Here is an 18,968-nt window from a genome sequence, read left to right on the forward strand (position 1 = left end):
CGAGCTAGCTCATCTTTAAGGGGTTTGGCTAGGCCTAAGCAGAACTGGTATCATAGGGCAGCGTCGTTCCAATTGGTATCGGTGCTCCAAAGCCAGAATTCTGTTACATAGTCCTCTGCTGCCCTGCGACCCTGCTGAAGAGAGTGTAGTGTGGCTTCTGCCGATGCAGATCACTGGGGACCGTCATAGAGCTGCGCCATAGCCTCAAAGAAGAGATTTAAGGAAGTTAGCTTGGCATCTTCCTTCTCCAGCAGATGGTGGGCCCATGCCTGTGGTTCGCCCTGGAGAAGTGATATCACAAACCCCACCTTGGTTGCCTCTAAAGAAAAGGTACGGGGTTGCAAAGCAAAATAAAGTTCACAGGCGTTGCAGAAGGCCCTGACTTTTTTGCGATCTCCAGAAAACCTTTCAGGTGTGGGAACTCTAGGTTCCGGGGGCAGCATCATCACTGCAGGGTTTACCATGGCTCCGGGAACGACAGTTGGAGTAGATGTCGCTGTGGTGCTGGCAGATGGTGTGGGTGCAGATAGTCTGAAAATGGTTTTCAAGACGGTTATAACCCTCTTGCAGGCCCTTGACGGCTTGTGTCAATGCCGCAATGTGCTGGCAGATCTCTTCCAGAGGAGAGGCCCCTCTCTCAGGCTCTGACATGGCCTTCTGGTACTGTCACATACCTGGTTGGGGAGCCTGACGTGGAGAGGAGGCGTCCTCTTACTACTCCCACTCAGAGCCCCTGATAGTGGGAACAGAGGGCGCAGAGCCAGGAGTGGCACGAGTGCTGGGTGGGTCTTGAGCTGATGGTAGGCAGGTAAAGACCCAGGAGATCCAGATGCAGGCCAGGTGCGGATGCAGGAATGTGGGTGCAGCAGCAGGTAGGTATGGCGGCAACCAGGATGCAGACTGGGAATGGACACAGGAGCGTAGATGCGGTAGCAGGCAGGTATGGTGGAAACCAGGGTGCAGGCCAGGGGCAGGATCGTGTCAAGGTCCTACCTTTCCTCAGAGCTTGTGCTGCTCCATGTGCTGGCATCCATCTTAGGTTTCTGCAAAGCATTGTGGGATCCTTTATGCTTTCAAGCCTCTGCGGCTCCTCCTCCAGGAGGTGGTGGCTTATCACATTTAAGCCTGCTGTCTGCAGCTGCTCTTTGCATTCGTGTCCTGTCTGTTGAATTGCAACAAGCTCCTGTTAGTGTCTCAGTGCTCTCCTGGATATCGACTCGGTTTTGGCAAGACTCCTTCCTGGCTTCTGACCCCGGCTCTGGCGATCATGCTTCCTGGCTTCTGACCTCGGCTCTGGAGATCATCCTTCCTGGCTTCTGACCCCGGCTCTGGTGATCATCCTTCCTGGCTACTGTCCTACCCAGTCATCCGCTGTTGCTGTTGTACTTGCATAGACTCTGTCTTGTTTTTGTACAATAAACCTACCTTTTATTGCACCTCCTTGTGTGTCTGGCTCCTCGCTCCCTGACACTACACGAATGCCATGAATCCTGACGGTGCAGGTACGTTCTCGCTCCCTATGTTGGTTGCCAGACTTGATCAGCAGGATCGCTTGTTGGATAAGTTCGCTCAGGCGTTGCACGCACAGCGCACCTTGCTCCTGGTGCTATTAGGCCGGTTGTCACTCCTATGGTCGCTCCCGCTGTTGCTCCAGTTGTTGCGCCTACCTCCGCATCTGCTGCCATACCTGCAGTGCCCAAAGGCATGACTGGTTCAGCCCCCCTTCCACAGCGCTTTGGGGGTGAACCGAGTCAGTGTCGGGGTTTCCTTAACCAAGTGGGCATATATTTTGAATTGATACCCCACGCTTTTCCTACGGAGAGGTCAAAGGTGGGCTTCCTAATCCCTCCTTCCGTACGGTATTCGATGTGCCTGCTCGCTCCGCCTCTGCTGCTAAGCTGCTCATGTCCATGCATCAGGGTTCACGAACCGTTGCCAAGTACGCCATGGAATTTCGTACCCTAGCGGCAGAGGTGGGTTGGAACAATGAGGCTCTGGTGGCTGCTTTCTCTCATGGTCTCTCAGATGCGTTGAAGGACGAGATTGCAGCCAAAGAATTGCATGTGGAGCTCAAGGCACTCATTTCCTTCCTAATCCTGACTGACACCAGGCTTAGAGAGAGGCCTTCATTTAAGGAGTGTCTGCGGAGGCCTCCTAACCGATTGGCGCCTACGTTTTCTGTCCCACCCATTCCTCCCTCTCCTCCCACGCCTCCTGGGGATGGTTTGTCTGGCGGTGAGCCCATGCAGCTGGGGTTTGCTCGCCTTTCGGGAGGGTCGCTGCCTGTACTGTGGTCTCGGTGGGCATTTTCAGCAGTCCTGTCCGGTCCGTCCAGGAAACGCTCGCACCTGAGATCCTGTTGGGGGCAGATCTTGGGTGGAGTTTCCTCGTCCCTGGTTTCCCATAAAGATAAACCGCTAATCACCTTTGTCCTCTCTTGGGCGGAGGGCTCGGTGACGGCCCAGGCGTTGGTAGACTCTGGTGCTGGTGGGTTGTTTATGGATAGTTTGTTTGCTGCCCAGTACTCCATTCCTCTGCAGGCTCGAGTTACTCCATTGGCCCTCGAGGCAATAGATGGCAGGCCTCTGCAACCATCGCAGGTTACCTACGAGACCCTGCTGGTTCTAGTAGCTATTGGGGCTGTTCACAGGGAGTTGTCCTGTTTCCAGGTAATTTCTTCCCCGCACTACTCCATGGTTTTGGACTATCCCTGGCTTCAGAAGCACAATCCAACCTTTGATTGGCGGTCGGCCGAGATCCTCTCATGGTCTCCACAGTGTGTGGTCGATTGCATCCGTGGACCTGTTAAGGTGTTGTGTGCCTCCTCGGACTCAGTGTTGCCCACTGAATACGGGGAGTACCTGGACGTGTTTGACAAGGTGCGCGCCGGTGCTCTGCCTCCTCATCGTCCATACGATTGTGCCATAGACTTACAACCCGGTGCCACTCCTCCGCGTGGCAGGGTATATCCTCTTTCGGTTGGGGAGAATCAGGCCATGGAGGAGTATGTTGCGGATGCGCTTTCCCGGGGGCACATTCGCAAGTCTACTTATCCAGCAGGAGCTGGCTTTTTCTTCGTGAAAAAGAAGGGTGGTGAGTTGAGGCCTTGCATTGATTTTAGGGGCCTCAATCGAATCACGATTAAGAATGCTTACCCAATTCCGTTGATTACCAAGTTGTTTGACCGCCTCAAGGGAGCAACGGTCTTTACTTAACTCAACCTTAGGGCTGCGTACAACCTCATATGGATCAAGGAGGCCGACGAGTGGAAGACCGCATTTAACACCAGAACCGGCCACTATGAATCCCTGGTCATGCCCTTTGGGTTGTGTAACGCGCCCACGGTCTTTCAGGAGTTCATTAATGATGTCTTTCGTGACTTGTTGCAGCAGTGCGTGGTGGTTTACTTGGACGACATCCTGGTTTACTCTGCGTCTATGGAGTCTCATGTCCAGGATGTTAAGCGGGTGCTGCAACGGTTACGTGAGAACGAGCTTTTCTGTAAGTTCGAGAAGTGTGAATTTCACCGATCCCAGGTTGCCTACATCATTTCCGCTGTGGGTTTTTCCATGGACCCTCAGAAGGTTTTGGCGGTTCTGCAGTGGCCACGTCCCAATGGTCTTTGGTCCATTCAGCGCTTTTTGGGATTCGCCAACTATTATCGGAAGTTTATCAGGAACTTCTCCACGCTGGCCAAGCCTCTCTCAGATCTGACCAAGAAGGGCAAAAGTGCCACTATTAATGATGTACTAGTATAAAGTGACAAAGTGCAAACAATCCTCAATTAAGGTGGTCAAAGGTGCTATTATAGTGACAGAGTCCTTGTATGACAGATAGACATGAAGTCTCACATGAGGGTGATCCTCTAAAGAATCTTCTGGTGATAATCAGATAATAAAATTACGCACTCACCAGATGCGCAATAATGTTGCGCATTAGAGAATACAAATATCTCAGTGGGTCAGCTGGATCATCTTGTGGACATCTATCCCTGGTAAGGACTCCCTTCTGGGTCATCAGTAGTAGTACAGCACCTCACACCTCTTCTTATGATATGCTCTGTGGGTGGTAAGGCTCAAAAAAGAGCCCCCAAGAAAGGATGCCAGAATAGTGTGATATTGCTTCAGGGTATTTTATTAATCCAAAACACAGGAGATCAGACGGAGTAAAATCACAGAGAAACTGACCATGCACTAGAATTAAAGATTGCCGCCGGACCAGCAGGAGCCTTGGCAGCATGACGTCAGGACGCTGCGGCTCCTCCCTGACGCGCTTCGTGCTCTAGCACATAGTCATAGGGGTATGCCTGCATACGTCTGATGTCAATTGTGTCCCTTATATAGTGGTAAATGGTACATGTATGTACCGCATCCGACATTTTGTCAGCTATTTGGCGCACGCGCAGTATAACTGCTGCCGTGTTAATGGGTGTGCACCGGCGCCATTTTATTGTAGATTTTCGGTCCGGTTATGGAAATGCAGGATGCGCGTGCATCCTGAAGCCATTTTTTTGATGCCTTACCTTGCATTAGCATTGTGATCACCAGGGGAAGAAAAACCGAATGATCACTAAGCTTTTATTGCCCATTGATAGCAGTAATTTAATGATTGTAGGTATTGCTACCTTCCAAACCATTATTATCACTGATATTGGGATTATCTCATCAAAAAATAATAATGAGCCTGCACATGCGCAGTATCCCAGGTCTAATGTATATATTGACCAAATCTGCATATTCACGTTATCAAGGGTATAGATAAACATCCAGTAGTTATCATAGATATATCTATGGAGCCATTAGTGCTCCAATGTGCATAATGGTGTTCAGTGTTGAATAGGTAAGTATCAAACAACATGTTGAGACAAATATTAATACATGTACAAATACATGAATAATGAAAAATAATAAATATTGAAACATGTAAAATTCATGGTCAGTAAAACTAACAAGATAAAAATCACATAAAATTAGATATAAAAATTATAGAAATAAGGCAGATATGTACTGTCACCACTCAAAAAAGTTATCAGGCACTAATATGCATAAATGAATGATGACCTGCTTATACTATCATAAAAAAAAGAACAAAAATCAGCAAAACATAAAAAATGCATAACATTGGATGTAAAAGTTGCTGTGTAAACAGTATTTGAATAATATTTTAAAATAGAATAGCTATAAATCAGAATAAGATAGCGTATTCTAAAATGCCTATAAGAACTGTTAAAATTGCGATGACAATAAACGAGAGTAAAACAGAGGAGGGTGAAGTCCTGATAATAAAAAATGGAATGTATTTTAGCTATGACCTATAAAACAATTAATGTCGAACTCAACATTGAGTCCCTTGGGATATAAAGTGTCTAATTCGAATATCCATTTCGATTCAAGCTGAGAAACTGCCCGTTTTTTGTTCGTTCCTCTCCAATGTGTTTTTATGACATCTATACCTATAAATGTTAGTGAGGAAGGATCTTTATTATGGCATAAGCGATAATGCTTAGAAAGAGAGTGATCTTTATAACCCATTTTAATATTATTCACATGCTCCCTAAGGCGGTCTCTCAGTCTTCTAGTAGTTCGACCAATATATTGCTTTTGGCACGGGCATTGTAATACATATACTACATGCCTGCTATTGCATAAATTAAGTTATTTATTGTATATGTCCTTCCTGTGACAGTAGAGGTAAAATTGTCGACTTTCATTTTCCTCTTATTTTGCAGAGGCAGATTATACACTTGTTACAAGGGAAAAAAACCTTTCATTTCTGCAAAGAAGCTAGTGCTTATTGGGGGGTTTATAACATTAGGAGCTATACTATTCCGTAAGGGCATAGCCTTCCTAAACATGCTTTCAGGTTTGTCAGGTAAAAAACCGGCTAAAGTGGGGTCAGCTTTCAGGATCTTCCAGTTGTTATTAATGATTTTTGCAACTGCTTTTTGTTGGATGGAAAAATTGGTAATAAAAGGGCATATTTTAGGGTCCCTTTGTTTATTTCTATTGTTTAATATTTCCTCCCTATCAATATTAGCAACTGTTGTTAAAGTGCAATTCAGCATAGACTCATCGTAACCTTTTTCTAAAAATCTTTCTTTCAAAATAGCCGCTTGGGAGTAATAGGTATCAATATTGGTGCAATTTCTTCTAATTCTGAGGAACTGTCCTTTAGGTATATTGTTTAACCAAGCTGGATGGTGGCAGCTGTCAAGAGGAATATAAATATTTCTGTCCGTTTGTTTAAAAAATGATTCTCTTACAATCTTACCCCCTTGATTTAGCAAAGTTAAATCCAAAAAGTGGATACTGTGTACACTGTATTCAAAAGCCAGTTTAATGTTTAGTGTATTGTTATTTAAAGTGCTAAAGAAATTAATTAATGCTTGCTCTTCACCATTCCAAATTAAAAATATATCATCTATATAACGTCTATAGAAGGAGAGTTCTGGCCATTCTCTGGCATGTATCACATCCTCCTCCCACCTGGCCATAAAAAGGTTGGCCAAGCTGGGAGCAAATTTTGCTCCCATTGCAACTCCCTTGGTTTGTAGATAGAAATGGTTATTGAACCAAAAATATTGACCTGGCCACTACTGCGTACAATGACTCACTGTCAGCTGCCCTAGACTCCCTGGCACCCCTAACCACACGTAACATCAGACCCCGACTGCTTCAACCCTGGCAGAATGACCATACAAAATGTCTCAAATGATGCAGTCGCACACTGGAGCGATTATGGCGCAAAACCAGCTCCCCTCAAGCGTTCTCCCTTTCTCACCTACAACTCCTACCTCCACGCCACCAAGCAAGCCTACTTCGTAATCCTCATTAACACCCTCTCCTCGCCGGCTCTTCTCCACTTTAAACTCCCTGCTCTCCCCCCCCCACCTCCACTCAGTACCTCACTCACCGCCCACAAGATTGCCAATCATTTCCAAAACAAGATTGATGCAATCCGTAAGGACATTGTCAATTCACAATCTACCTCTCCACCTAGCCTCCCTCCCTCCATCACCCCCTCAACTCTCCCCTCCTCTGACCTCGCAACCGCACTGCCCCCCACCACACCTATCATCGCGCACACTATAACCTCCCCAACACTCTGCTCCCTCAGCCCTGCTACCACTGAGGAGGTCACTAAGGTCTTCACTGAAGCCCACCTCATCAGTTGCCCCCCGGACCCTATCCCCTCACAACTTCTCCGGTCACCCCTCTCCTCCATCATTCGCTCCCTCACCCACATCTTCAATCTCTCCCTCTCTACTGGCGCATTCCCCTCCCCCCTAAAGCACACGCACATCACCCCCATACTCAAAAAACCCTCCCTGGACCCCACTAACCTGAACAACCTTAGACTCATCTCTCTGCTGCCACTCACTTCCAAGCTCCTTGAGCGCTTAGTCTACAATCGCCTAAGCGCCCACCTCACTGACAACAACCTCCTTGATTCACTACAGTCTGGCTTCCGTCCCCTACACTCCACCGAAACCGCCCTACTTAAAATCACTAACGACCTGCTAACCGCAAAAGCTAATGGCCACTACTCAGTCCTCCTGCTCCTCGACCTCTCCGCAGCCTTTGACACAGTTGACCACCCCCTCCTCCTTACTAAACTACACTCCCTTGGCATCAGGGACTTTGCTCTCTCTTGGTTCTCCTCTTACCTATCCCAACGCTCCTTCAGCATTACCTATAACGCTGCCACCTCCCCCTCTGTCCCCTGAGAGGGGACCCCTGTTGGGGTCCCCCAAGGCTCTGTCCTCGGATCCCTTCTCTTCTCCATCTACACCTCCTCCCTTGGCAAACTGATACACTCCCACGGCTTCAACTATCACCTCTATGCCGATGACACACAAATTTACCTCTCCACCCCTCACCTCACCCCCTCACTCTCCGCCCGCATCACCCACCTCCTAAACGACATATCAGACTGGATGTCGCTCCATTTCCTCAAGTTAAACCTTTCCAAAACTGAGCTCCTAGTTTTCCCCCCAGCCCACGCCCCCCCCATCCTCTCCATCATGACTAACAACGCCACCATCAATCCCACCCCACACGCCATAGTCCTAGGTGTCACCCTGGACTCAAACCTTTCCTTCCAACCTCATGTCCAATCACTATCAAATTCATGCAGGCTCCACCTCCGCAACATTTCCAAGATACGTACGTTCCTCACCCCAGACACCACTAAACAACTCATACACTCCCTTATTATCTCACGCCTAGACTATGGCAACTCCCTTCTCACTGGCCTACCCCAACACACGCTATCCGCGCTACAGTCTGTCCTGAACTCAGTGGCTAGACTCATCCACCTCACCAACAGCTCCACTTCTGCCACCCCCCTCTGCCAATCCCTTCACTGGCTCCCGATTGCCCAACCTATTAAATTCAAATGACTAACTCTGACATACAAAGCCATTCATAACGCTGCCCCAAACTACCTCACTGACCTGATACCCAAATACCACCCTACCCGTGCCCTTCGCTCCTCACAAGACCTCCTACTCTCTAGCTCCCTGGTCTCCTCCTCCCAAGCCCGACTGCAGGACTTCTCCAGGACTTCCCCCATCCTCTGGAACTCCCTACCCCAATCCATCAGACTGTCACCTATCCTCCTCACCTTCAGGCGCACCCTGAAAACCCATCTCTTCAGGGAAGCCTACCCCACCCTCACCTAACAGCTGTTCTCCTCCACTCCTCCTACCACTCCATCCCCCACAGCCACTTCCTCCTGTACCTCTACCCCCTCCCTCCTAGATTGTAAGCTCAAACAAGCAGGGCCCTCGAACCCCTTATGTATTGTATTGTTACTGTATTGTCTTATGTACTGCCCCCACCTTAATGTACAGCGCTAAGCAGACCTTTTGGCGCTATATAAATACTGTATAATAATAATAATAGTTTTTAGTCATCGCAAATTCTAAAAGTTCAAGTATAAAATCCTTATATAAAAAAATCATTCAGGTAAAATTGCACTGCCTCCATGCCAACAGAATGTTTGATGTTTGTGTAAAGCGAAGTGACATCTGCAGTGAACAAATATGTCGTAGGTTCTGTTTCTATACCCCTAATATCTTGCAAAACCTGTGTTTTGATCACTAATGGCTGCAGGAAATGATCTATATATTCACCTGCCCTTGCATATAAAGAACCGATACCACTAATTATTGGTCTGCCTGGGGGTTAGTCGAATTTTTATATATTTTTGGCAATATATATAACAATGGCAATTTGGGGGCAGTGGGACATAGAAAATCTCTTTCCTTCTTATTAAGAATCCTATTGTCATTCTGAATGATCGTCTTAAGCGCTTTCTTGAATGGTCCCAATGGATCCTTATTCAGTGGGAGATACGTGTCTCTATCACTTAAAATGTTTTGTATCTCTCTGACATAATCCACTTTTGATAAAATGGTTGGACTACTAAATCCTTTCTTTCCAAAAGAGAATTCATAGCTTTCTTACAAGCGTCTTGATCTCTGACATGTTTAAGTTTAATGTCATTGAGATCTCTAAATAGTGAATCTCTAAAAGCATTAATGTAGGTTTGTGATTGTGATGGGGGATTAAATAAAGATGCGTTTCTCAGGTTAGAATTAATGGTTCCACTAGGTGGAGCATTATGCCTAATGGGGTTGTTAAGGAAATATTTTTTGAGAGATACTTGTCCCACAAAACTACATACATAAAAATATGTTTGAAATTGGTTGAGTGCCGTCTTGGGGGCAAATTTAAGTCCTTTGTCCAATAAATTGAGCTCCTCTGGTGACTCAACTTTGCTCAAATTGTAAATGCCAGTACCTTTTATACCTTTCTTTTTTTCGGGTTTGTTAACCCTCTTGCCTCCCCTCTTTCCTCTACTAAGGCGCTTCTTTTTCGCGTGCAGCCTCCCCCTAAAAAATGAGCAGGTGTGTGCTCTCTACATTTTGTTGTGTATTATGATAGTAATCTGAGTTAAACAACGGAGGGCCAATATTATTGGCTCTGAATTGTTGGACTGGTGGTCCAGATGCTAGTTCCCTCCATTGTTGGCTATGGGTTGTGCCTCTATTAGTTCTTGTCGATGCATAATGTGTATTTGGCCTAAAATTGTTGTGTTGTTGGTAGTTAATGGGCCCTGATCTACCATAATCATGTTGTTGATTATTTTTACTGTGCTGGTTAGAATACCAGTCACAATTCCGTGAACCAATATTTCTGTCAGTCATAGGATATAACGGATCGTACCTATTATTGACTGGTATGTTATAGTGCCTATCATTATTTGTTCTCATTGGAGATCTATATTGGCTCTGCGTTCTTAAATGTCTGTGTGGTGGACCCTTAGATCTCCGGGGGAACCTTTGAGGTTTGGGAGTTTGTAAGGAAATAGGAACATTAGGGAGTGGTGTGGGTGCACTGAAGGCATCATCCTTAACCACTTGCCATTTAAATACATGATCCTCTTGGTAATCTTTATAATCACAAGAATACTTTTTCCGTTTTTTATTTTTCTGCTCTTTTTCTATATTTTCCATATATGTTTTCAACCTATTTGATTCTGTCCTATACTCCTCCTTTTCTTTGTATAAGTTTTTCCCTTATTTTGTTGATCTATTTATCAAGGTACGTCAATTTCTACTTTTTACTTAAAATTAGAAATTTTAATAGGTCAAGACCCGCACTGTTAAAAAATTGAATCCACTCCTCAGTGCTAGCTTCTTTGCAGAAATGAAAGTTTTTTTTCCCTTGTAACAAGTGTATAATCTGCCTCTGCAATAATAAGAGGAAAAACAAAGTCGACGACTTTACCTCTACTGTCACAGGAAGGACATACAGTCAGGTCCATAAATATTGGGACATCGACACAATTCTAACATTTTTGGCTCTATACACCACCACAGTGGATTTGAAATGAAACAAACAAGATGTGCTTTAACTGCAGACTGTCAGCCTTAATTTGAGGGTATTTACATCCAAATCAGGTGAACGGTGTAGGAATTACAATAGTTTGCATATGTGCCTTCCACTTGTTAAGGGACCAAAAGTAATGGGACAGAATAATAATCATAAATCAAACTTTCACTTTTTAATACTTGGTTGCAAATCCTTTGCAGTCAATTACAGCCTGAAGTCTGGAACGCATAGACATCACCAGATGCTGGGTTTCATCCCTGGTGATGCTCTGCCAGACCTCTACTGCAACTGTCTTCAGTTCCTGCTTGGTCTTGGGGCATTTTCCCTTCAGTTTTGTCTTCAGCAAGTGAAATGCACACTCAATCGGATTCAGGTCAGGTGATTGACTTGGCCATTGCATAACATTCCACTTCTTTCCCTTAAAAAACTCTTTGGTTGCTTTTGCAGTATGCTTTGGGTCATTGTCCATCTGCACTGTGAGCAGAGTCCAATGAGTTGTGAAGCATTTGGCTGATTATGAGCAGATAATATTGCCCGAAACACTTCAGAATTCATCCTGCTGCTTTTGTCAGCAGTCACATCATCAATAAATACAAGAGAACAAGTTCCATTGGCAGCCATACATGCCCACGCCATGACACTACCACCACCATGCTTCACTGATGAGGTGGTATGCTTAGGATCATGAGCAGTTCCTTTCCTTCTCCATACTCTTCTCTTCCCATAACTCTGGTACAAGTTGATCTTGGTCTCATCTGTCCATAGGATGTTGTTCCAGAACTGTGAAGGCTTTTTTAGATGTCTTTTGGCAAACTTTAATCTGGCCTTCCTGTTTTTGAGGCTCACCAATGGTTTACATCTTGTGGTGAACCCTCTGTATTCACTCTGGTGAAGTCTTCTCTTGATTGTTGACTTTGACACACATACACCTACCTCCTGGAGATGTTCTTGATCTGGCCAACTGTTATGAAGGGTGTTTTCTTCACCAGGGAAAGAATTCTTCGGTCATCCACCACAGTTGTTTTCCGTGGTCTTCCGGGTCTTTTGGTGTTGTTGAGCTCACCGGTGCGTTCCTTCTTTTTAAGAATGTTCCAAACAGTTGTTTTGGCCACGCCTAATGTTTTTGCTATCTGTCTGATGGGTTTGTTTTGTTTTTTCAGCCTAATGATGGCTTGCTTCACTGATAGTGACAGCTCTTTGGATCTCATCTTGAGAGTTGACAGCAGCAGATTCCAAATGCAAATAGCACACTTATAATGAACTCTGGACCTTTTATCTGCTCATTGTAATTGGGATAATGAGGGAATAACACACACCTGGCCATGGAACAGCTGAGAAGCCAATTGTCCAATTACTTTTGGTCCCTTAACAAGTGGGAGGCACATATGCAAACTGTTGTAATTCCTACACCGTTCACCTGATTTGGATGTAAATACCCTCAAATTAAAGCTGACAGTCTGCAGTTAAAGCACATCTTGTTCGTTTCATTTCAAATCCATTGTGGTGGTGTATAGAGCCAAAAATGTTAGAATTGTGTCGATGTCCCAATATTTATGGACCTGACTGTATACAATAAACAACTTCATTTCTTGCAATAGCAGGCATGTAGTATATTTATTACAATGCCCGTGCCAAAAGCAATATATTGGTCGAACTACTTGAAGACTGTGAGACCGCCTTAGGGAACATGTGAATAATATTAAAAAGGGTTATAAAGATCACTCCCTTTCTAAGCATTATCGCTTATGCCATAATAAAGATCCTTCCTCACTAACATTTATAGGTATAGATGTCATAAAAAGACATTGGAGAAGAACAAACAAAAAAACGGGCAGTTTCTCAGCTTGAATCGAAATGGATATTCGAATTAGACACTTTATATCCCAAGGGACTCAATGTTGAGTTCGACATTAATTGTTTTATAGGTAATAGCTAATATACATTCCATTTTTTATTATCATGACTTAATCCTCCTCTGTTTTACTCTCGTTTATTGTCATCACAATTTTAACAGTTCTTATAGGCATTTTAGAATATGCTATCTTATTCTGATTTATAGCTATTCTATTCTGTTTTAAAATATTATTCACATACCGTTTACACAGCAACTTTTACATCCAATGTTATGCATTTTTTATGTTTTGCTGATTTTTGCTCTTATTTCTGATGATAGTATAAGCAGGTCATCATTCATTTATGCATCTTAGTGCCAAATAACTTTTTTGAGTGGTGACAGTGGCACATATCTGCCTTATTTATACAATTTTTATATCTGATTTTATGTGATTTTTATCTTGTTAGTTTTTACTGACCATGAATTTATATGCATTTTACATGTTTCAATATTTATTGTTTTTCATTATTCATGTATTTGTACATGTAATAATATTTGTCTCAACATGTTGTATGATACTTACTGAACACCATTATGCACATTGGAGCACTAATGGCTCCATAGATATATGTATGACAACTACTGGATGTTTATGCATACCCTTGATAACTTGAATATGCAGATTTGGTCAATATATACATTAGTCCTGGGATTATTTTGTGATGAGATAATCCCAATATAAGTGATAATAATGGTTTGGGAGGTAGCAATACCTACAATCATTAAATTACCGCTATCAATGGGCAATAAAAGCTTAGTGATCATTCGGTTTTTCTTCCCCTGGTGATCACAGTGTTAATGCAAGGTAAGGCATCAGAAAATGGCTTCAGGATGCGCACGCATTCTGCATTTCCATAACCGGACCGAAAGTCTACAATAAAATGGCGCCGGTGCACGGCGCACGCGTGGGACAACCATTAACATGGCGGCGGTTGTACCGGGCGTGCACCAAAGAGCCGTCAAAATGGCAGACGTGGTACATACGCGCGCCATTAACCACTATATAAGGGACACAATGGACGTCGGACGCATGCAGGCATACCCCTATGACTATGTACTAGAGCACAAAACGTATCAGGGAGGAGCCGCAGCACCCTGACATCACGCCGCAGAGGCCCCTGCTGGTCCAGCGGCCATCTTTAATTCCAGTGCATGGTCAGTTTCTCTGTGATTTTACTCTGTCTCATCTCTTGTGTTTTAGATTAATAAAATACCCTGAAGCAATATCACACTATTCTGGCATCCTTTCTTGGGGGCTCTTGTTTGAACCTTACCACCCACAGAGCATATCATAAGAAGAGGTGTGAGATGCTGTACTACTACTGATGACCCAGAAGGGAGTCCTTACCAGGGATAGATGTCCACAGGATGATCCAGCTGACCCACTGAGATATTTGTGTGCTCTAATGCGCAACATTATTGCGCATCTAGTGAGTGTGTAATTTTATTATCTGATTCTCACCAGAAGATTCTTTAGAGGATCACCCTCATGTGAGACTTCATGTCTATCTGTCATACAAGGACTCTGTCACTATAATAGCACCTTTGACCACCTTAATTGAAGATTGTTTGCACTTTGTCACTTTATACTAGTACATCACTAATAGTGGTACTTTTTTGATATATGATTATTGACAATTATATCATGGACTTATGATTTTGTATTTCTATTATTGCGTTTTATTATATTCCAAGGTTTTACATTATTTAGCGCTGCACCCTATTTTATATTTAGTTTCTACTAAGTTTCTGACAACCATCTCTAATGGGCTGCACTTGGGTATGCGTGAATTCTGTTTTTTTCTGTCTGTCCTGTCACGCACTAACCTATACTGACTGTGAAGCTTCCTCGCTATCTAGTATTCTGCCTAGTCAAGCTAAACCAGGGGTATCCAACATTTTGACTTTCCTGGGCTACATTGGAAGAACAGGAATTGTCTTGGGCCACTCATAAAATACACTAACAATAACGATAGCTGATGAGCAGAAAAGGTTGGGTGGATTACAAGATAATGATCACTGATATAGATCATGTAATAAATTGTTAGTTTTTTGTAATACTTTTTATTATAGAAGTGAAAGAGGGCAACATAAATCTAGTGTTTTATTTTACACTGTTTTTGATAAACTAAAACAGCAATGGGAAGATTTAAAATTGGTGCATTCAAAATCTGGTGCAGCTGTGCATGGTAGTCAATCAGCTTCTAACTTCAGCTTGTTCAATAAAGCTTGGACAATAAAACCTGGGAGCTGATTGGTTTCTGTGCAGAACTGCACAAGATTTTGCATGCTCCAGTGTTAGTAAGTCTACTCCAATATCCGGTTCAATAGATGTAGTAGCAATTCTCAATAAATTCTCAAGGTGCTCATCAGATATTTTGGTTCTAATTTTGCCTTTCATGTGCTTCATCCTTAATGTTTATAAATATAGTTGTTGCCGAAAACTGACATGAATAAGGCGTGATTGTAGAGAAAAATCATTCAGTGTAGCTTAGGCTATAGTTGCCATCATCTCTATTTCCATAATAGAGAGAAATATATCTTACATTTGATGGGATTTTTAAGGCAAACTTGGATTACACAAAAAAAACATTTTTTTTTTTAAAGTCAACATTCTATTTATACATGTCATTAGAAATTTCTTTTGGTTTGCTTATCAGCACATACAAAAGGGTTATTGCATATTAACCAATATATAGTGCAACAATTTTAACAACTCATTCACTTTAAAAAATTGTAGTTGTTACAATATGTATCCAGTGGTATCCCCCAAAGCTGATTTCCATCTTGCACCTCAAAATTTGACAGCAGATTTATTCAGCCTGGGATCCAACGCGTTTTGAATGCATTAACATTCTTCCTCAGGGATAGGATATCACCCTATAATAATAATTACACTGGTAAACAAAATCAAAAACATTTTCTGGCACAGAAATTAACAGGGGTTATTCTAGTTCTGTTTTTGGTTGCGAATTCAGATATCTGCTTAGAAATTCTCCATCACGTAATGTTTTGGTGTTACATCCAGTTGAAATTTACACTATGTTGCTTATATTTACAATATGCGTAATAGGTGTATATTGTAACATAGTCTTCTAAAAGGTATTTGTATATGATTTTCTGCTGTGCTGCACCTCAGGAACATCCCTCTTAAGGGTCCAACAATAGTCTGCAAGCATACTGGAGCTACACTTGCCCTGGTACCTATTTTCCATTACTGAAATATCCTGATGAAACTGTTCCCCATGTTCATCGCTGACTGCTCCTATATTTGCAGGGAAAAAATCCAAGAAGTGCATTTTCAAAGAAATGTTACATCCGAGTTGCTGGTAAGATTTCAGTAGAGTATTCACTAATTCTGCGTAGTTGTCTGCCTTGTTATTTCCTAAGAAGTCGTGGCAAACAGTCTTAAAGGACTCCCATGCAGCTCTTTCAGTTTCATTCAACTGATCATCTACATTTTCATCTTTTATCAGTTTCCTAATGTTAGGTCCTACAAAGATCCCTTCTTTGATCTTTGCTTCACTGATCCTTGGAAATGTCTTTCTTGGATGTGCAAATTCAAGTCCACTTCTATCCATCGCTTTTACAAAGTTCTTCATAAGACCCAACTTTATATGGAGTGGAGGTAGACTTTATTTGGCTTCACAAATGGGTCATGTGCAACATTTTTCTGTCCTGGGACTAGTGATGTTCTCTTTGGCCACTGTTTCCGGATGTAATTATTTCTCCTGTTCCTACTGTCCTACTCACACAGAAATACATGACTCAGCATTTTTGCTTGAATCAGCCAGGCCATTAGGGCAAGGGGCTTAGTAATTATAAATACATGACTGAGCATTTTTGGTTGTGGCTGACAACATACAACAATGGAATTTTTCGTATTAAACCTCTGTTCTACCCAAACAAAACTGTAATGGCTAATTTACAGTAATATACAAACTTTACTAGAGCATAACTCCAGACGTATGGGCGATAGAAAATTCTAATACTATATTTGAAAACAAGAGGAAAAATTACATATGGAACAGGTCAGAGCAGGTCTGTTACAAAAATTGTGTTGAACAGTGTCATCATTGGTCAATTAGCAAATATCTTTATAAATATTTAGTAGTAAACCAAACCACATAAGGTAAATAACTTACATAACCACCACAGATAATCAAAAAAAGATGTTTCACTATGTCAGGAGATAATTGTTATTATTATTATTATACAGTATTTATAAAGCGCCAATAGTTCGCTCAGTGCTGTACATTACAAAGGGGGACAGAACATGTGACAGAACAATACCAATACAATGCAAAACATGAGGGGATTGAGGGCCCTGCTCTTTCGAGCTTACAATCTAGGAGGGAGGGGATGGTGGCACAGGAGGAGATAGCTGTGGGGGATGGAGTGGTAGGAAGAGTGGAGGAGGTCAGCAAGTTAGCAGGGGGTGGGGTAGGCTTCCCTGAAGAGATGGGTTTTCAGGGTGCGCCTAAAGGAGAGGAGAGTAGGTGATAATCTGATGGGTTGGGGCAGGGAGTTCCAGAGGATGGGTGACACCCTGGAGAAGTCCTGTAGGCGGGCATGAGAGGAGGAGACCAGGGAACTAGAGAGAAGGAGGTCTTGTGAGGAGCGGAGTGTGCATGCTGGGCGGTACTTGGATATTAGGTCAGTGATGTAGTTTGGGGCAGTGTGGTGGACGGCTTTGTACGTCAGCGTTAGGATTTTGAATTTGATCCGTTGTGCAATCGGAAGCCAGTGGAGGGATTGGCAGAGGGGGGTGGCGGAGATGGAGCGGTTGGAAAGGTGAATGAGTCTGGCAGCCGTATTCAGGATCGACTGAAGCGGGGATAGCAAGTGGCGAGGCAGGCCAGTGAGGAGGGAGTTGCAGTAGTCGAGTCGTGATATGATGAGGGAGTGGATGAGCTGTTTAGTGGTTTCTGGAGTTAGGAACGTGCGGATTTTGGCGATGTTGCGGAGGTGGAGTCTGCACGAGTTTGTTAAAGATTGGACTTGGGGCTGGAAGGATAGGTTGGAGTCCAGAATTACACCAAGTACTCTGGCCTGCGGGGCGGGTTTGATGGTGGCGTTGTTCGATGTGATAGAGAAGTCTATGCGGGGTGGTGTCCGGGCTGGGGGGAAGACAAGAAACTCGGTTTTGGAGAGGTTCAGTTTAAGGAAGTGGAGCGACATCCAGTCAGATATGTCGCTCAGTAGATGTGTGATTCGGACGGAGACCGAGGGGGTGAGGTAGGGGGTTGAGAGATAGATTTGTGTGTCGTCGGCATAGAGGTGGTAGTTGAACCCGTGAGAGTGTATGAGTTGGCCAAGGTAGGAGGTGTAGATGGAGAAGAGAAGGGGCCCGAGGACAGAGCCTTGAGGGACCCCAACAGAGAGGGGGAGTGAGAGGGAGGTGGTAGCATTATAGGTAACGCTGAAAGAGCATTGTGACAGGTAGGATGAGAGCCAGGAGAGAGCAGAATCTCTAAGGCCGAGGGAGTGTAGTTTTTTGAGGAGGAGGGGGTGGTCGACTGTGTCGAAGGCTGCAGAGAGGTCAAGGAGTAGGAGCACTGAATAGTGGCCATTAGCTTTGGCGGTTAGCAGGTCGTTGGAGAGTTTGAGTAAGGCAGTTTCGGTGGAGTGTAGGGTACGGAAGCCGGACTGTAGGGGATCGAGGAGGTTGTTGTCGTTGAGGTGAGAGCATAGGCGGGTGTAGACTAGGCGCTCGAGGAGTTTAGATGTAAATCGGAGCAGGGAGATGGGTCATGACTATGCAATGACCATTTTGTATGCGCTGATAAGCAAAACAAAATACATTTCTCATGACTTGTATAAATAAAAGGTTGACTTTTAACCACTTCAAGTCCGGACACTTTCACCCCTTTCCAGTCCAGGCCAATTTTCAGCTTTCAGCGATATCACACTTTGAATGACAATTGCGCGGTCATGCAGCACTGTGCCCAAATGAATTTTTTTGCATTTTTTGAGACGGATAAAACTTTATTTTGATGATATTTATTCACCACTGGGATTTTTTTTTTCCGCTATATAAAGTAAAAAGTCCAAACATTTAAAAAAAAAGTGTTTTTCTTCTAAAATTTTGCAAATAAATCATCTTTCTTCATAAATCTTGGCCAAACTGTATTCAGCTATCTTTTTAGTAAAAAAAAATAACCATTTTAGTT

Source organism: Staurois parvus, unplaced genomic scaffold (assembly GCF_062004578.1).
Source record: "Staurois parvus isolate SC_StPar_1 unplaced genomic scaffold, SC_StPar_1.0 ptg000218l, whole genome shotgun sequence".
NCBI lineage: Eukaryota > Metazoa > Chordata > Amphibia > Anura > Ranidae > Staurois > Staurois parvus.